Here is a 19,979-nt window from a genome sequence, read left to right as displayed (position 1 = left end):
ACAGGAGACTCACTTTAGACCCAAGGACAAAAATAGGTTGAAAGTGAAAGGTCAAAAATAGGTTGAATGAAATGATATTTCATTCAAACAACAACCTGAAAAAATCAGGGATAGCTATATTAATATCTAACAAATGAGACTTCAAATACAGAACAATTAAAAGAGACAAAGAAGGATACTATGTATTATTAAAGGGAACATTTCAACAAGAAGACGATCATAATTTATAAATATTTATGCACAGAGCCATAATGCTCCAAAATATATAAGGCAAACACTGACAACACTGAAGGGAGAAGTAGACACCTCTACCGTAATAGTTGGAGACTTCAATTCCCCACTCTGATCAATGTGTAGAACATCTAGACAGAGGATCAATAAAGAAACAGAGATTTTGAATAATACATTAAATGAACTAGACTTAACAGACATTTACAGAACATTACACTCCACAACAGCAGGATACACATTTTTCTCAAGTGCTCATGGATGATTCTCAAGGATAGACCATATGCTGGGTCATAACACAAGTCTTAATAAATTTAAAAACATTGAAATTATACAAAACACTTTTCCAACCACAATGGAATAAATTTGGAAATTGATAACAGGCTCAGGGCCAGAAAATTCACAAATATATGGAGGCTAAACAACACACTCTTACACAACCTGTGGGTAAAGGAAGAAATTACAAGAGAAATCAGTAAATATCTTGATGCAATAAGAAAATGAGAACACAATATATTAAAATTTATGGATGCAGCAAAGGCAATGCAGAAAGGGATATTTATTGCCTCAAATGTCTATATTTAAAAAGAATGAAGAGCAAAAATTGAGGAAATAACAGCTCACTTAGAAGAACTAGAGAAAGAACAGCACACTAGCCCCAAAACAAACAAGAAAAGAAATAACGAAGAACTAAATGGGCAGAAATAAATGAAATTGAGAATATGAAAACAATCAAGAAAATCAACAAAACCAGAAATTGGTTCTGTGAGAAAATCAATAAAATCGATGGACCCCTAGCTAGGCTGACAAAAAAAGAGAGCGAGAGAGAGGATTCAAATAAATAAAATCAGAAATGGAAGAGGGTACCCTGTTGATCAGGGTACTATGATCAACAACATGTTAATAAGTCAGACAATGTAAACGAAATGGACAACTTCCTAGAAAGGCATGACAAAACAACATTGACTTAAGAAGAAATAGACAACCTCAACAAACCAATCACAAATGAAGAGACTGAATCAGTCATCAAGAAGCTCCCCAAAAAGAAAAGTCCAGGACCAGATGGCTTCAGTTGTGAATTTTACCAAGCATTCAAGAAAGAATTAGTACCAATCCTACTCAAACTATTCAAAAAAACTGATGAAGAAGGAAAGCTACCTAACTCATTCTATGAGGCCAAAATCACTCTAATACCAAAGCCAAACAAAGTAACTACAAGAAAAGAAAATTACAGACCAATTTCCTTAATGAATATAGTTGCAAAAATCCTCAACAAAATACTTGTAAATTCAATCCAACAGTACATTAAAAGAATTATGCACCATGACCAAGTGGGATTTATTCCAGGTATGCAAGGCTAGTTCATTGCAAGAAAATCAATTAATGTAATACACCATATCAATAAGTCAAAGCAGAAAAACCACATGATCATCTCAATTGATGCAGAAAAGGCATTTGACAAAATTCAACAACCTTTCTTGATGAAAACACTTCAAAGGATAGGAATAGAAGGGAACTTCCTCAACATGATAAAGGGAATATAACAAAAACCTACAGCTAACATCATCCTCAACAGGGAAAAACTGAAAACTTTCCCCCTAAGATCAGGAACAAGACAAGGATGTCCACTGTCACCACTGTTATTCAATATTGTGTTGGAAGTTCTAGCCAGAGCAATTAGACAAGGAAAAGAAATACAAGGCATCAAAATTGGAAAGGAAGAAGTGAAACTCTCACTATTTGCTGATGATATGATACTACATGCCGAAAACCCTGAAAAAAGCCACAGCAAAACTACTAGAGTTAATAAATGAGTACAGCAAACTGGCAGGGTAAAAGATCAACACCCAAAAAATCAGTGGTGTTTCTATACACTAGTGATGATTAATCTGAGGAGGAAATAAAAAGAAAATTCCTTTTATAATAGCCACCAAAAGACTCAGATATTTAGGAATGTATTTAATTAAGAAACAAAAGACCGCTACACAAAAAAGTATAAGAAATTGCTAAAGGAAATCATGGAAGACCTAAATGAATGGAAGGGCACACTACATTCATGGATTGGAAGATTAAATATAGTTAGGATGTCAATTCTACCTAAATTGATATATAGATTTAATTAAAATCCAAAACTTACTTTGCAGAAATAGAAAGACCAATAATCAAATTTATTAGGAAGGGCAAGGTGGCCCAAATAGGTAAAAATATCTTGAGAAAGAAAAATGAAGTAGGAGGTCTCACATTTCTTGACTTACAAAGCTACAATGTTCAAAACAGCATGGTACCGATATAAAGATAGATATACTAACTAATGGAATTGAATTGAGTGTTCAGAAATAGAATCTCTAATTGCAGCCAACTTTGGAAGCACAATCTATCATACTATTAGAAAGAAACAGATAACTGGAGACTGTCCAGCTAGTGCAAAAAGCCAAATATGCCCCTTTCGAAACAGAAGCCTAGAGCCCTCAGGGGTGCAGGAACAGGGTGACAGAACAAAGACAAAAGCCAAGTCACATTCCTTAAACATGCTACACCCACACACTCATCCATGCCCCGTGACTCCCCTGAGCCCTGTCACCCACTCCCCCACCACAGTCCAAGTGCCCCCACCCCAACACCCACCCCACACATGAGCACATCTGCCCCAGTCCGACCCACCTCTCCCATGCTAGTGCACAGTATCATCCCGACCCTCCCAAGACCCACGCACCTGCACCCAGCCCCTCAACCTCCACCTCCCCCTCCCTGCCCCTGCAGGCTGTCACCTGTGCATCCAGGTTGTGGGTGCTCACCCTCATCCCTTGTGCACAACTGCCCCCAGCCCATACAGTCATGCAACCCTGCCTCATACCCCCTGAGCCTCCCCAGACCTGCACATGTGCATGTGTGCACCCCCTCCATGCCTCCTAGCTCTGGACATGTGCTGACCTGAACATCTGGGCAAAACCTGCCCACAGCTTATGCAGGTACAACCCTGGCCCGCTACCCCTGAGCTCTGCACACACACACACACCAGGACCCCACCCCCAGACCCACACAAGCGCACAGCCACATCCTCCCCACTGATTGCTCATGCATCCATGCACTGACCTCTTGACCCCTACACCCCAACCCCCTGCCCGCACACATGCACACCCTGACCCAACCCCCCTGAACAAGGGCCCATCTCCCACACCTGGCAGGTGCTCACATGCGCAACGTTGCTACACAGCTCCCAACCTACATATGCGTGCACCCCTGCCCTAAACCCTCTGCAACTGCGCATCCAAGCAAGGGCTCCACCCACCTGAAATCACCCACCCTAACCAATATCCCACAACCCCTGCGACCTGTGCCCTGCTCCTACATACTCACATATTCACATCCCAGCACCCATGGATCCATCCCCCTGCACAAGAACACAACTGTGCCTGGCCTCCTCTGTGCCCTGACATCTGTGCACTGCACCCCACACTCTGATACTCAGGATCCCCCCATTCCAGGTGCCCACCCACATTCTGCCTGTACACCAGCCCCTAAGCATCTGCACAGCTCCTCCCAGCCACCTCCTGCTGCACCCTGTGTCCCCAAGGCTGAACCCCACTCTTGTGCTCCAAGGCCTGCCTGAACTGCACCACATCCCCATGGCCCCCACACCACACCTGCACAATCCCGCACCCTGACACTCATGCTTATAGGCACCAGCATAGCATCCCCAACCCATGTTTATACCTGCACCATAACCCATCACCACACTGCCCTGTCCCATGCCCTGCAACCTGCTCTACATCCATCCTGCAAATACAAAGCTTTAGACTACTGAAGGAAATCAACTTCCAAAGTAACCCTATCAAGACATTTACATGCCTTAAAGGCAACAGATCACTAAGCATATCATGATGTAGATAGATATAACCCAGCCTAATGGCCAAATAGAAACACCTGAAGAGACAGACTTTGGAACAACTAATCAAAGATGGTCATATAATTCTATTAAATAAAATCAATGGGATGGCTAATGAAACAAAGAAGACTAAGAAGACACTAGAAGAGCATCAAGAGAAATTTGAAAGAATAAATACCAAAATATAGCAGATATTACAGAGATTAAAGATGCTGTAGACCAAATTAAAAATATACAAGGGCAGTGCAACGGTGACTCAGTAGCAGAGTTCTCACCTGCCATGCCAGAGACCCGGGTTCAATTTCTGGCGCCTGCCCATGCAAAAAAAATACATATAAAAAATATTAGAGGGTGGCTTAGTGAGGTGTGGAATTGAATTCTTCCTCCAGTTTGTCCTCCAGAACAGCTAGTAAATGACCAGAAACAGTACAGAACAACTACTGGGGCTACATCAGTGACCAGACACACAGTGTATACCAGTCTGGACAAGTTGAACTGGCTAAGAACCCACACAGAAAACTGTAAGTCCCCCAAGCCATGGACACCAGCACCCCTCTCCCAAGGACCTGGCAGCCTGGTTCCCTGAGGCAAAAGGAAATAGACTTCACTAGCAGTGAGGGATTAGCTCAACCATGCTCCAATTGCAGAATTAATTAACAAATTCTGACTACTGAAAATAGGTCCCCAGCACAGAGAAACCTGGAAATATCATTAAAGGTACCAGGAGTTTTTGCCTCAGCAGAGAGGGGGCGGAGCTGATGGGGAAAAAAACTGAGGATTTATGAGTCAGACAGCACAAGATACTGCAAAAGGACTAGACCCAGGGTTCCAGGAAGATGGCAGGTTAGGTCGAGTTCACCCCCTGCTGTGAAGAATAGCTAGAGAAGGGACAGGAAGGTGACTGAGATGGCAATTCCAGGGTGTAAGTGACTAGGAGAGTCTTCTACACCACATAAGGAGGCAATGGTTACAAAAGGTGAAGAATTGAGACATAGAGAATCAGAGACTGTCCAGTGGTGCAAACAGCCTAAAACACCCCTTTCCAAACAGAAGCCTGGAGCCCTCAGGAGTGTACGGACAGGGAGACTGGGACTTGGAATGCTCTACCTCTATGTTCCCCATGACACATCCTGCTCCTGCACTCCAAGGTCTGCCTGAGCTGTACCACATACCCACAGTCCCCAAACTGTAACTCTACAACCCCGTGACATGCACGCCATACTGAAAGGTATGTGTGTAGCATTCCAAACCTGTGCCTACACCTGCACTGCAACACATCACCAAACTGTTGTGTCCTGCCCTGCATCCCACATTCTGCTCCACGACCATCCCACAAATACAAAGCTTTAGACTACTGAAGGAAATCAACTTAAAAATTAAACCAATCAAGATATTTACATGCCATAAAGACAATGAATCACTAAGTATATCAAGGTCCAGAGAGATATAGCCCAGCTGAATGACCAAATTAAAACAGCAGAGGAGACACAGACATTGGAACAACTAATCAAAGATGTTCATATAACCCTACTAAACAAAATAAATGGGATGAAGAATGACATAACGGAGATCAAGACATTAGAAAAGTATAAAGAGGAATTTGAAAGAATAAATAGAAATATAGCAGATATCACAGGGATTAAAGATGCTATTGACCAAATTAAAAATATTCTCAAGACACACAATAGCAGATTCTAAGAGGCAGAAGAAAGAATAAGCAAACTAAAAGACAGGACAACTGATTTTGAACGCTCAAAACAGCAAATGGCAAAAAAGATGGAAAAATTTGAATTGGATTTCAGGGAAATGATGGACAAAACAAAGTGCACAAATATAAGAATCATTGGTGTCTCTGAAGGAAAAGAGAAGAGTAAAGGGCTAGGGAGATTTGTTGAGGATATAATGGGGGAAAACTTCCTAACTCTTATAAAGGACATGAATATGCAAATCAAAGAAGCCCAATGAACTCCAAATACACCTTTCCTAAGACACATACTAATCAATCTGCCAAATGTTGAAGAGAAGCAGAAAATACTGAAATCAGCAAGAGAAAACAATCTACTACATACAAGGGTACCACATAAGACTGAGTTCAGACTGCTCCACTGGCACTATGGAAGTGAGAAGGCAGTGGTATGATATATTTAAGAACATGAAAGAGAAAGACTTCCATCCAAGAATTCTGCACCCAGCCAAATTGTCCTTCAAAACTGAAGGAGAGATTAAAATTTTCATGGAAAAACAAATCCTGAAAGAATCTGTCAACAAGAGATGGGCCCTACAAGAAATACTAAAGGGATTTCTGCCAGTTGAAAAAAAAGGACAGGAGAGGGAGGTCTGGAGGAGAGCACAGAATTGAAGAGTACAAATAAGGGTAACTTAAATGATAAAATAAGCAGAATAGCTAATGACATAAAGGAAATCAAGAAGACAATAGAACATAAAGAGGAATGTTAAAGAACAAATAAAAAAATAGCAAATATCACAGAGATAAAAGACTCTGTTGACCAAATAAAAATCATACTAGAGGCACACAATGCCAGATATGAAGAGACAGAAGAAAGAATAAATGATATAGAGGACAGGATAACTGATTTCAAACACTCAAAAAAGCAAATGGCAAAAAATATGGAACATTTTGATTTGGATTTCAGGGAAATGATAGACAAAACAAAATGCACAAATATAAGAATCATTGGTGTCCCAGAAGGAGAAGAGAGGAGTAAAGGGCTAGGAGCATCAGTTGAGGATATAATGGGGGAAAACTTGCCAACCCTTATAAAGGACATGAATATACATAAATATGTAAGTCAAAGAAGCCAAATGAACTCCAAAAAGAATGAATCCAAATAGGCCTTCCTCAAGAAACCTACTAATCAGTCTTTCAAATGTTGAAGAGAAGCAGAAAATTCCAAAAGTCCAAGAAAAAAGCAATCTACTACATTCAAGGGAAACCGCATAAGACTGAGTTCAGACTACTCAACTGGCACCATGGAGGTGAGAAGGTAGTGGTATGGTATATTTAAGATCCTAAAAGAGAAAGACTTCCAGCTGAGAATTCTGTACCCAGCCAAACTGTCCTTCAAAACTGAGGGAGAAATTAAAATTTTCACAGAAAAACAATTCCTGAAAGAATTTATCAACAAGAGGCCAGCCCTACAAGAGATACTAAAGGGAGTTCTGCCAGTTGAAAAAAAAACAGGAGAGGGAGGTCTGGAGGAGGGCACAGAATTGAAAAGTACCAATAAGGGTAACTAAAAGGATAAAAAAAGAAAGAAGGAAAAGAATATACAGATCTGACAAATAAAATAAAAAGATAAGATGGTGCATTCAAGAAATGACTTTTCAATAATAACTTTGAAAGTTAACAGATTAAACTTAACCAACTAAAAGATACCGACTGGCAGAATGGATTAAGAAATATAATCCAGCTATATGCTGCTTACAAGAGACTCATCTTAGACACAAGGATACAAACAGATTGAAAAATGAAAAGGTAGAAAAAGAGTTTCCATGCAAGTTGTAACCAAAAGAAAGGAGGAGTAGCTATACTAATATCAGACAAAATAGACTTTAAATGTAAAGACAACATGAGAGACAAAAAAGGACACTATATACTAATTAAAAGAACAATTCACCAAGAAGATATAACAATCATAAATATATATGCTCCCACTCAAGGACCTTCAAAGTACATGAGACAGACATTGGCAAAACTGAAGGGAGCGATAGATGTTTCAACAATAATAATAGGAGACTTCAATACACCACTCTCCTATATTGATAGAGCAACCAGACAGAAGATCAACAAGGAAACAGAGAATTTAAACAATTTGATAAATTAATTACACCTAACAGACATATATAGGTCATTCCACTCCAAAACACAAAGATATATGTTCTTCTTTAGTGCTCATGAAATATTCTCCAGGATAGATAATATGCTGGGGCACAAAACAGGTTTTTATAAATTTAAAAACAATGAAATTATTCAAAGCACTTTCTCTGATCACAATGGAATGAAGCTGGATCTCAATAACCACCAAAGAATGAGAACATTCACAAATATATGGAGATTAAATAGCACAATGTTAAACAGCCAGTGGGTCAAAGAAGAAACTGCTAGAAAAATCAATAGCTATCTGGAGATAAATGAAAATGAGAATACAACTCATCAGAACTTATGGGATCAGCAAAGGCTGTGCTGAGATGGAAATTTATTGCTCTAAGTGCCTATATTAAAAAACATGAAAGAACGAAAATCAAAGATTTAACTGTTGACCTGGAAGAACTTGAGAAAGAAAGCAAACTAACACCAAAGCAAATAGAAGAAGAGAAATAATAAGGATTAAAGCAGAATGAAATGAATGGGAGAACAAAAGAACAACAGAAAGAATCAATAAAACCAAAAGTTGGTTCTTTGAGAAAATCAATAAAACTGATGGGCCACTAGCAAGACTGACAAAGAAAGAAAGAGAGAGGATGCAAATAAACAAAATCAGAAATGAGAAGAGGTGCATTACCACAGACCCTGAAAAAATGAAAGAAATCATAAGAGGATACTACAATGAACAAGTATATGCCAACAAACTAGACAACTTAGAGGAAATGGAGAAATTCCTGGAAACACACGAACAAACTACATTGACTCAGGAAGAAATAGAAGATCTCAACAAGCCAATCACAAGTAAAGAGATTCAATTAGTCATCAAAACTCTTCCTACAAAGAAAAGCCCAGGGCCAGAAGGCATCACAGGAAAATTTTATCAAATATTCCAAAAAGAACTAGCACCAATTCTGCTCAGACTTTTCAAAAAAATTGAGGAAAAAGGAACTCTACCTAACTCATTTTATGAAGCTAATATAATTTTAATACCAAAATCGGGTAAAGATGCTATAAGAAAGGAAAATTGCAAGCCAATCTCCCTAATGAACATAAATGCAAAAATTCTCAGAAAAATATTAGCAAATTGAATCCAACAACATATTAAAATAATTATACAGGATACTGCAATGATGACTTGGTGGCAGAATTCTTGCCTGCCATGCCAGAGGCCCAGATTCAATTCCCAGTGCCTGCCCATGCAAAAAAAAACAAAAAGAAGAAGAAGAATACACCATGACCAAGTGGGGTTTATACCAGGAATGCAAGGATGGTTCAACACAAGAAAATCAATTAATATAATATAATGCATTAACAAATCAAAACGGAAAAATCACATGATCATCTCAATTGATGCTGAAAAAGCATTCGACAAAATTCAATAACAATTTTTTTGATTAAAAAAAACTCCAAAAGATATGAATCAAAGTAACTACCTCAATATGATAAAGGGAATATATGAAAAAGAAACAGCTAGCATCGTACTCAATGGAGAGAGGCTGAAAGATTGCCCCCTAAGATCAGGAATGAGACAAAGATGACCATTGACACCACTATTATTCAACATTGTGCTTGAAGTTCTAGCTAGAGCAATCAGGCAGGACAAAGAAATAAAAGGCATCCAAATAGGAAAGGAAGAAGTAGAACTTTCATTATATGCAGATGACAACTATACTTGGAAGATCCTGAGAAATCTACAACAAAGTTACTTGAGCTAAAAACCAAATTCAGCAAGGTGGTGCAATAGAAAATTAATATGCAAAAATCTAACATTTCTTGTATACACAAGCAATGACCTAACTGAGGAGTCAGTTAAGGAAAAAAATCCATTCAAAATAGCCACAAAGGGGTGCACAGGTGGTTCAGTGGTAGAATGCTCACCTTACATGCAGGAGACCAGGGTTCGATTCCCAGACCATGCACTTCCCACCCCACCCCCCACAATAGCAACTAAAAGGATCAAGTACTTAGGAACGATCTTAACTAGGCATGTAAAGGACTTGTACACAGAAAACTGAATAACATTACTAAAAGAAATCAAAGAATATCTAAATAGGTGGAAAGACATTTCCTGATCATGGATAGGAAGGCTAAATATAGTTAAGATGTCAATTCTACCCAAATTAATCTACAGATATAACAAGCACAAATCAAAATTTCAACAACCTACTTTGAAGACTTGGCAAAGCTAGTTACAAAATTCAGTTGGAAAGGAAAGAGACCCCAAATAGCTAAAAGCATCCTAAAATAAAAGAACAAAGTGGGAAGATTAATACTCCCTGACTTTAAGACTATTATAAAGACACAGTGGTCAAAACAGCATGGTACTGACACAAAGACAGAAGCATTGACCAATGGAATTGAATCAAGAGTGCAGAAATAGACCAACAAATCTATGGTCAACTGAATTCTGACAAGGCCCCCCAAATCCTCTAAACTGGGAAAAAGTACTTTTTAATAAATGGGCATGGAGAACTGGATATCAATAGCCAAAAGAATGAAAGAGGACCCCTATCTTATATCCTATACAAAAATCAACTCAGAGTAGATCAAACACCTAAATATAAGAACTAGCACCATAAAGCTTCTGAAAGAAAACATAGGGAAACATCTTCCTAAATTTTATACCCAAAGCACAAGCGACAAAAGAAAAATTAGATAAATGAGAACTCTTCAAAATCAAATGCTTCTGCACTTCAAAAGACTTTGTCAAAAAGTGAAGAGGCAGCCAACTCAATGGGAGAAAATATTTGGAAACCACATTTTGGACAAAGGTTTGATATCCTGTATACACAAAGAAATCATACAACTCAACAACAAAAAAACAAACAACTCAATTATAAAATGGACTAAAGATATGAATAGGCATTTTTCTGAAGAGCAAATACAGATGGCTCAAAAGCACATGAAGAGATGCTCATTTTCATTGGCTATGAGGGAAATGCAGATCAAACCTACAATGAGATACCACCTCATACCTATAAGAATGGCTGATATTAAACAAAGAGGAAACTATAAATGTTGGAGAGGATATGAAGAAATTGGAACACTTATGCACTACTGGTTGGAATGTATAATGGTGCAGCCATAATGGAAGACTGGCAGTTCCTCAGGAAACTAAATATAGAGTCGCCCTATAACCCAGCAATAGTGCTACTTGGTATATACCCAGAAGAGCTGAAAGCAATGACACAAAGACATTTGCACACCAATGTTCATAGAAGCATTATTTACAATCGCCAAAAGATGGAAACAAACCAAATGCCCATTAGCAGACAGGAGGATTAACAAAATGTGGTATATACATACCATGGAATATTATGCAGCAGTAAGACAAAATGACATCCTGAAGCACATGACATCTTCATGTCCTTTGTTAACTTTGGGACATTTTTAGCCAATATTTATTTGAATATCCTGATACTTTCTCTCTTTCTTCTCCTTCTGGGACTCCCATAATGCAGGTGTTAGGATGCTTGATGGTGTCCCACAGGTAACTCAGGCTCTGTTCACTTTTTTTCAATCTTTCCTTTTTCTATTTCTCAGAGGATCAGCAGAACTTACCTTCAAGTTCACTGAATCTTTTTTTGCCAGCTCCAATCTGCTGTTGAACCCCTCTAACAAATTTTTTATTTCTTTACTGTGGTCTTCAGCCCTGTTCCATTCCTGTGCAAGGGCCTCCTGCATAGTTTCAGGAGGGTCCCAAAATATAACTGATCAAGGGCTTCTGAAAGCTACCCAAGGAAGGGAATGGTTGACTCTGAAAGGAGTCATAATGTGGCTTGGTGATTCTAAGAATGACTTATCAAGAGGCTCAAAAGAGAATCTAGGCCAGAAGGATCCTGAAAACTCCTAGAAAGTATACTTGAGCGAGAAGATGGAGCAGATCCTATATGGATTCAAGACCATGCTTCATTGCCCCATACCTATAAGTCCAATATACTCTTGAAAAACATAAATTTGAGTAGTAAATAAAATAGAATCCATCACTAACTGAAGAGAAGAGGGGCCTAAGAGAACCTTAGCAAGAGAGGATTGAAGAAAGGAGGCAAAATACAGGCACTTCCATCTTAAAGAGAAGAGTGTCCTGCTCAGGACAGGAGATTAGTATAGACCCATGGAAGAAGACGCCTCAGTTCCTCACAAGCACAGGCTAAATTAAACAACAGGATGAGGCATTTATTTCAGAGGCCTCATCCAAGGAAAAGAGGGGAAGAACAGGAAGATTCATGCCCAAACCCAAGACAGTGTCCACCTCTATGCAGAGTCCAGGCCCAGTAGAAATCAAAGCTGCCTCTGTGGGCAAAGGGACATACTCAGAAGAACAAGTCAGTCTTTAGCCAGTCCTAAAGAAGAAACTTCAACTTGTATATGGAATTAATGAAAGCAGAGAGAGTCGACTCAAGGAGAAACTCAAGTCCCAGCCAGAATCCAAAGATAGAAATTCTTATGATGGCAGGACTACCTCCTTCCCCAAGCAAAGTGCTTAGGCCACATCCTGCAGCTAAGCAGACTCTGAGAATCTGATCATCAATATGCAAGCCATAGACATGGTCAGAAAACTCAAGAAAACAGTAGGGTTCCAGCAACAGTGTTTGAGACAACCCACTCCCATGATCCCAGGAAGCCTACATCCCCGGCCAGACCCTGCTGGCTGGAACTAAGAATGTGAGATCTATCAGTCCATCCTCACACAAACCCTGGGCTCTGTCTCTAGGGGTGTGTTTCCTCTGGTCAGTAAGGAAATCCTTTTCCATCCCCTAAACTCTGCAAAATTCTCTCAAATAAATGTTTCCATATAGTTTGCAAAAATTAATTTTAGCATTACTGCATCCTCTGTGGAGATGTTCTTTCCCAAATCTCTTTTTTTCCTAAAAGGAGACTGTGCACTCTGTCTCTGGCATGTTACAGGGAATGTTTAGGGAATCCCACAAAGTTTGGAACAGAGAAACGAAGAGGTTAGCTTCAGTTCTCATTGAGAGTCAGCTTTAGCTTCTCAAAGGTAACCAGGTTAAGGAGGGAGGTTGACAGAATTATTGCACACTCACCACGAGCCCAGATTCCTTCATTTGTGCCTCTGAAGGTATTCTGTTTTTAAGTTTATTATTACAGTTATTGCCATTATTAAATCAAATACAAACACCCTACTCTACAAACATTTAGAGGCTTAAAAATGAGAAATTCCAATAAAGACCACACCTCATGAACTGGACTGAACAGTCCTTTCTTTGCTGCCTCATTATCTTAAACACAGCAATGGGGTGCAGTGAGTAAGTTTACACGGGCATCACAGGCCAAAATTTCCCACTTCGTCTCCAGGAAATATAAGGGACAAAAAGTTTCACATATCCCAAAATTGGAACTGGAGATGAAAAGTCTTAAGGCTTTAAGTTGAAAAGAGTAAGGAGAAATCCCCATAACCCTGAACATTCTGATAGAGAGAAGCTTCCACCTGCCTCAAGGCCCCCTTCCATTCTTGATGGAGTCTGGGGAGATGAGCGCTCCTCCCCAGTGCTTAGCTTACCCCTTAATGAAAATACATATTTGGCCTCCTATTTCCCTTTCCTCTCCATTTATGACAGGCTCTGGGGCAGCAGGAATACAGAACCCCTAGCTCTGTGATTTAGTAGGCAGGGACAGGAGGAGACCACAGGGAAGACAGAGCAGGTATAAGACCTTAGCAAACCTGGGAGTGGAAGGAAAATACATTGTTATTAAGGGATGGAAAGAAATCTCCATATATCTTCACTCTCCAGCCACTAGGAAGAAAAAAAAAATGGATTCTAAGTAAAGGACATGAAAATCTACCCATAGCCTGGGTCACCTTGTCCAAGCTCCCATCTGCCACAAAATGGTCCAGCTCTGAAAGTGCCCAGGAACAAGATCACTATCCAGAAAATAATGGCTTTTGAATAACAGAAAAACTAGCCCCTCTCCTGTAGACACAGACCTGAGTGAGCTTTGGGGTTGGGTGAGGGTTTGTGGGGCATATTGTGAGAATAGATCTGTCAAAGCTTGGGAACAAGGCAAGTGCTGCTTAAGGATAGGATCCGCTATGTCTGTGGGGTTCATCTGTTCTGAAACAAACTGTGAACTCAACAATAAATTCTCCCTGCTAGGTGGGTACTTGGAAAAGGGGATCCCCTCCCAAGGAGAAGTCCACAAGGTGCCTAGCTTGATGACATTATTTCAGGGCAAAAAAAAAAAGTCAATGCCACCAAGGTGGAATGTTCATGGTACAGCCACACAGCAGTTACAGAAAAACGAGGCAGTGGGTGAGAAAAGATTGGGTGCTGAGTGTACAGTGAAAACTGGAAAGAGTGACCTATCTGGTGGGAAAGAATGAGAATGGGTCTCTCATCACTAATCACGATACCCATTTTATCTTCAAACCACCCCACCACGCACACACGCACACTCACCAATTGACCCAGGCTCCTCCTACTTGTGACTGATGAAGATACTATAGAACACACTGGCGCTATCCTCCATAGAAGTGTGGCTGTAGGGCCAAAGACAACAAAGACAATGTCTGCGGGGATGTTTTCAAGTCCAGCATCTCCCTTTGTGGGATAGTGACCTGGTTGCCCTCCTTCCAGCCGTTCTTTGTGACATTGTGCAGGACCTTGTCTTCAGTATGGACAGTTGGCCCGTAAGTGCTGAGGCACCTGCTGTGATCTTCATGTGTATGGAAGAGCCAGGGAGCTCTTCTGCAGAGACACCCACATCTTATGTACCTTAGATGGGTCCTACAACTTGTGACTTACTGCAGTACAATGTGTGTGGGGCTTGCTTTGGACACCTACTCAAACCACAGATGTCAATGTGAGCAAAGGTGCTAAATAAGGCTACTTCCTCCACATCCATGTTGCCTAAGTCATTGGCATTGAAAAGCCAAGTGGAAAGGCTGCTGGAAAAAACAGGAGCCATAAACAAGAGGAGTCATGAAAGAAGAAAGCACTGGTGGCCTGGGAATCCCTATTAATGATGTATAGAAAGGAATCACTGTCCAATGGATGTACCCCTACCAGTCTTTAGGGTTGGAAGGGGAGGAGAGGCTAGGGGCAGTGTTGCTTATCCTGGCTCCACTTCTTTTTTCACCCTGCCTTAGCTCCCAGATTGAGGACATAGAGAAGCAATCTTTATCTCCTACAGAAAGGTTCAGACTTATAGTGTAAGGAAAAATTTATTACATATTTAATAATAATGGACACTCATCTCTCTGTTGGAGCCTCCCAACCTGAAGTTCAGAGAAGCTGTTTACCCAGTAGGTGGAAAGTTGAGGTCAAGAGAATTTAGAGGTGTTGGACGCCCAAGCTAGTGAGCTTTGCTATGCTCCCATGGCCAAGGACTACTTATAAAGAGAGAGGTGGTGATACTGAAGTGCTGATGGCCATGAATCCCATAATAAATCACACCTGGTTCCCAGGCAGTTCTTACATCCACAAAAACATATAGAGTGGGGCAATCAAACAGGATTGGTACAAACAAAGGGGGCCACTAAACCATCTGTTCAAATGAGGTGGAGCACACACACCTCAGGAAGGGCCCTTCATCCTAGCTCTGCTTCTCGCTGTATATCCTCTTCCCCAACTCTAGCCCATATAGGAAATCAAGAGCGCCTGAAAGTAGGAAATCCCATTGGGTGAATGATGGGGGAAGATAGGTCTATTTAATGAGAAGAGTTTTCCAAAGCTTTGTTCTCATGTATTTCTCAGCTTGGTAACAGGTTTGTATAGAACATAGCCAGGATTAAGGAGAGGCAAATAAAGACACTTGCCTTGGGTGCAAATATAAAAGGAGCTCCCACAAAATTCAATAATCAGATAAATGATACCTTAATGAAAAAATGTTTGCATGTCAAAAGTCCACGATGAACAAAATTTTGGAATTTTAAATAAAGACAACATCTGACAGTGCCAGGTTTCAGAGCCTTATGCAAAAAGAACAGTGTGTACCCCTATATATGTATGTTTATGAATTTTTAATGGTTCATTTTTTCCCCAGAACATTGAAGTAGAAGAAATAGATTGTTTTTCCATCAGAGCCAAAAAGTAAAATTATAATAAATTCTATCTTTGGTATAAATAAAATATTTAAACTTAAAATAATGTGTTTAAAATACTTGCTTTTCAATGTTTTCCACCACCTTAATGTTCTATAAAAAATTAACCATTAAAAAATTTATTTCAACATATATACAGGGCATATGTATTTTCTTTTGCCTCAGGTTCCAATATGGCGAGGTACGTCACTGTCAGAGCCTGTCTAAAATTTTGAAATTTTGTTCACCATGGATTTTTTAGCATTACTTTTGACTTTTAAAAAAATCACATAAAATATACTTTATTCTGATTACTGAATTTTTGGTGCCCCGTTAAATTTTGCACTCAAGGCAAGTTGCCTCACGTACCTCGTTCTATTTCCAGCCCTAGGAAGAAGCATCACGAAGTTCTTTTAGTACTTGTTACACCAAGGCAGTTGACCTGCTTTTAATAATTATAATAATAAATAAATAAAACTACAAATTATGATCAGTATAGTCAGCACAAAAAGGCATGAAAGAAAAATACATTTTAAAACAATAGAAAGGTTTAAAGCTTAGGCACCTTAAATTTTAACTTCCAGTTAGCTGAAAAATTTATTTCTGTAGACCATATAATTCTCCAAAATACTGGATAAATGAGGTATTTTCAGCCTATGTTCAAATCTTAATTTCAAAGTTCTAATTGTGAACTTGATGTTGTGGCAGATCGGGCCGGTTGAATCTAAAGGTGCTAGCTGGGATTCACAAGTGCACATGTTGACCTCAGTGCTAATATGGGGTGGTGAGCCTGCTGGAGTGAAGACTGGGAAACATTAGCACGTTAGCCAGCCTTTCTGTGATGTGCAAGCCAGGTTGGCCAAAAAGTCCAACAAAAGATTATCACTCCAGTCACAAGTTAAAGCCTGTATTATCTTCTAGGGGATTTCCAGAATCCTCTTTCATTCAAAGAAGAGAATAGTTGTACAATCTGATAACACCTTGATAACCAAAGCCCCTCAGTACTTTGTGTTAAAGAAAAAAAATCACCTGATGGCAAAGCGTGGCTTATACCCTCAAAGAAATGAATGGGAATGGAAGGTTTTTGAAATAGTCAGATCTATTAGAACAAGTTAGAAGGAAGACAAGGCAGCGCCACAGAAAAGAGGAACAAAAAAACAATCTATTCCCTAGTTATAGCTTCTGAAGATTTCAGTTCAAAGGAAACATATTCAAAGTGAATATAAAGGGAGAAATGCAAAAATATGACCCTATGACATGTAAGACAACAATGATAGGGAAACAGACTGAAGGTTGAAAAGACTAAAAGACCAATTAAGATTTGGAACAAAAAAAAAAAGAAAGAAACATGTACAAAACAACGGCAAGCCTTCCAAAAAGGAACAGAGAACGTAACGCCAAAATGCTGTTGGAGAGAGAAGGGAAAAAAGACACCAAATTGCCCAGAGTGGATATCATTAAGGTGAAACGTCTTCCCACCATTAATCACTCAGTTAACAAGCCAACTGATAATAAAATAGTTTCTAAGAAAGACTGATGAATAAATCAAAGAAAGATAATGGAAAAAATAAATGAAATACAATTCAATTACCTGGGTTCCTCCAGTGCTTTGCCCCATGTTTTCTCTAGTCCAGAGAGAGAAATAAGAACTGATATTTTAATAGAGCTTGCCTGAGCCTCCAGACTTTAGCCCCATGACCTGGCACTCTTTTCTGTTTTTTCTCCTCCTCTATGACTCCTTCTCACTCTACTTTGCTGCCTCCACCTTCTCTACCCAAACTCTAATTGATGGAGTGTCTTAAGGATTCATAGCTTGCCCCCTTCTCTTCTTTCTCTATATCCTGTCCAGAGGTGATGCCATCCAGTCTCATGACTTGAGGAAATATGATGCTGACTCCCAACTCTGGGCTCTATCATCTACAATTGCCCATTTAACATTTCCACTGGTATGTCTAAGAGAGATCTCAAAGTTAACGTTGTCCAAAAAGGACTCTTGATTCTCCAGTTCTTCCCAAAACCCTCACCCAACTAAGTTATTCTGCCTCAATCGCGAAGCATCAATTCCTGTCCAAAAGCTTCAGGCTGCCAGCCTGCCCTAAAGATTTTGGACTTGCCAGCCCCACAATCATGTGAGCCAAGTGAACCAATTTCTTGATATCTCAATATCAATCTCTATCTCTCTATCTCTGTATATATAGCGAATATATTCTATAGGTTCTGTTTCTGTGGATAAACCTGACTGATACAGATACCAGTATCTGACATCTGATATTGATAAAGACCTTCCTATCTCAGTACATTCTCTCTCCCATCTCCCCATTTGCTGAAGCCTGAAATCTGAATCATATCTGGAAAATTTTCTTTCCCATCTCCCTACATCTAATCTAATGCCATATCATGCTGATTAAATATCCAAAGCATATCCAAAATCTGCCAACTTCTTTCCATTTAATAGCCTGTAAATGGTCTTCCTGCATCCATTTCTATCCCCTCTAATCCATTTCCATACATTGACCAGTCTAACACCCTTTAAAAAATGTTTGACTACCTTGGCTCCCTATTTCCCATTATATTCCACACAGTATATAATAAATTCCTTAACATGGCCAAAAATCTCCATGATGTACTCTTTTCTACCTTTCTAACCTCTGCTCTCCCAGCTCTCTTTGTCACTTCCTGTACCCTAGGGCCAATAGGTGTAGTAGATTCTGTTGGCTGGCTATCTAGGAGGCTTCTTCCCACCTCCTGGCAGGAAAGGTCTGCAATCCCAAGATCTCTCTTGCAGTCAGGGACCAGAAGGTGATTTATTCTGCCAGTCATAAACACTGTTTGAGATTGACTGTGGAGTTCAGTAAAGGGGTGTGGGAGCGGAGAAAGAGAACCCATTTTGCAGGTACAGACTGAGTCAGAATCAGCATTGCTCCACAGTCCTCAGCATCCAAATTTGGCAGCTTCCTGCAGTAGCAGCAGCAAACTTTTCCAATCACAAATGAGACAGTATGATTCTGGGAACTGAGTGTTCATTTTGGAAGCCCTACTTAGGCTCTAAGCCCCAGGCCTCTCTTACAGCCCTTTCAATAATTTCCTAAACCACTGAATACATGGCCCCTCCTTGCACTCACTAAGATGGTCTCTGTTGCCTGCAACTTAAGCCTAAACATGGACTGACTTTCAGATATTTTACTAAAACCAAGTAATCATCTTGCCTGAATTTGAGGCCCTGTTTTAGCACTTATGTTGTATATGACCGTGGATAAAGTAGTTAATCTCTCTAGCCTGCTTTCTCATTCGTAGAACAGGCGTAAAAATAGCATCTACTCCAGAGGGTGTTCAAGGATTAAACGTGATAATACTGGTAAACCATCTGGCCTAGTATCTGGCACATAGTACAAATTCACTAAATGTTAGCTCTTATAATAATTATTATTATTTCCTTGCTTCAAGCTTCAACTTTATTCCTTCTTATGTCTGGAATGTTTTTCTGCCTGCTCTGTACCCTGTCAATTCCCATTCACCCTTCAAGTTCAGCTTACATATCATTTCTTCAGAGGCTTATTCCTGATCCAATTTATTCTCACTCCCCTTGTTTTCTCTCATAATGGCATATTCCCCTCCACACAGCACTCATCAAAATTTGCAATAATATAAATAAATATATATATATATGTTTATGTATTTAATTTTAATCTCACTCACTCACAAATTCGATGAAAGCAGGAATCATGATTCCTCAAACCCCATCATAGAGCCATCACCCAACACTACGCTTGGACCCAACTAAGCTCACTGTTTCTCAAATGAACGATCCCATGATGCTGGTGCCAGACACCAAAAAGTTACTGAAGATGAATAGAGCTATGTCACCACCTTCTGAAATAGGGAGCCCAGGACCCTTTTGACAGAAATTACCCACAGCTAACCTATATTCTCCTATTCCC

The sequence above is a fragment of the Tamandua tetradactyla genome, chromosome 2 (genome assembly GCF_023851605.1).
Source record: "Tamandua tetradactyla isolate mTamTet1 chromosome 2, mTamTet1.pri, whole genome shotgun sequence".
Classification (NCBI taxonomy): Eukaryota; Metazoa; Chordata; class Mammalia; order Pilosa; family Myrmecophagidae; genus Tamandua; species Tamandua tetradactyla.
This window is presented reverse-complemented; position numbering follows the sequence as displayed.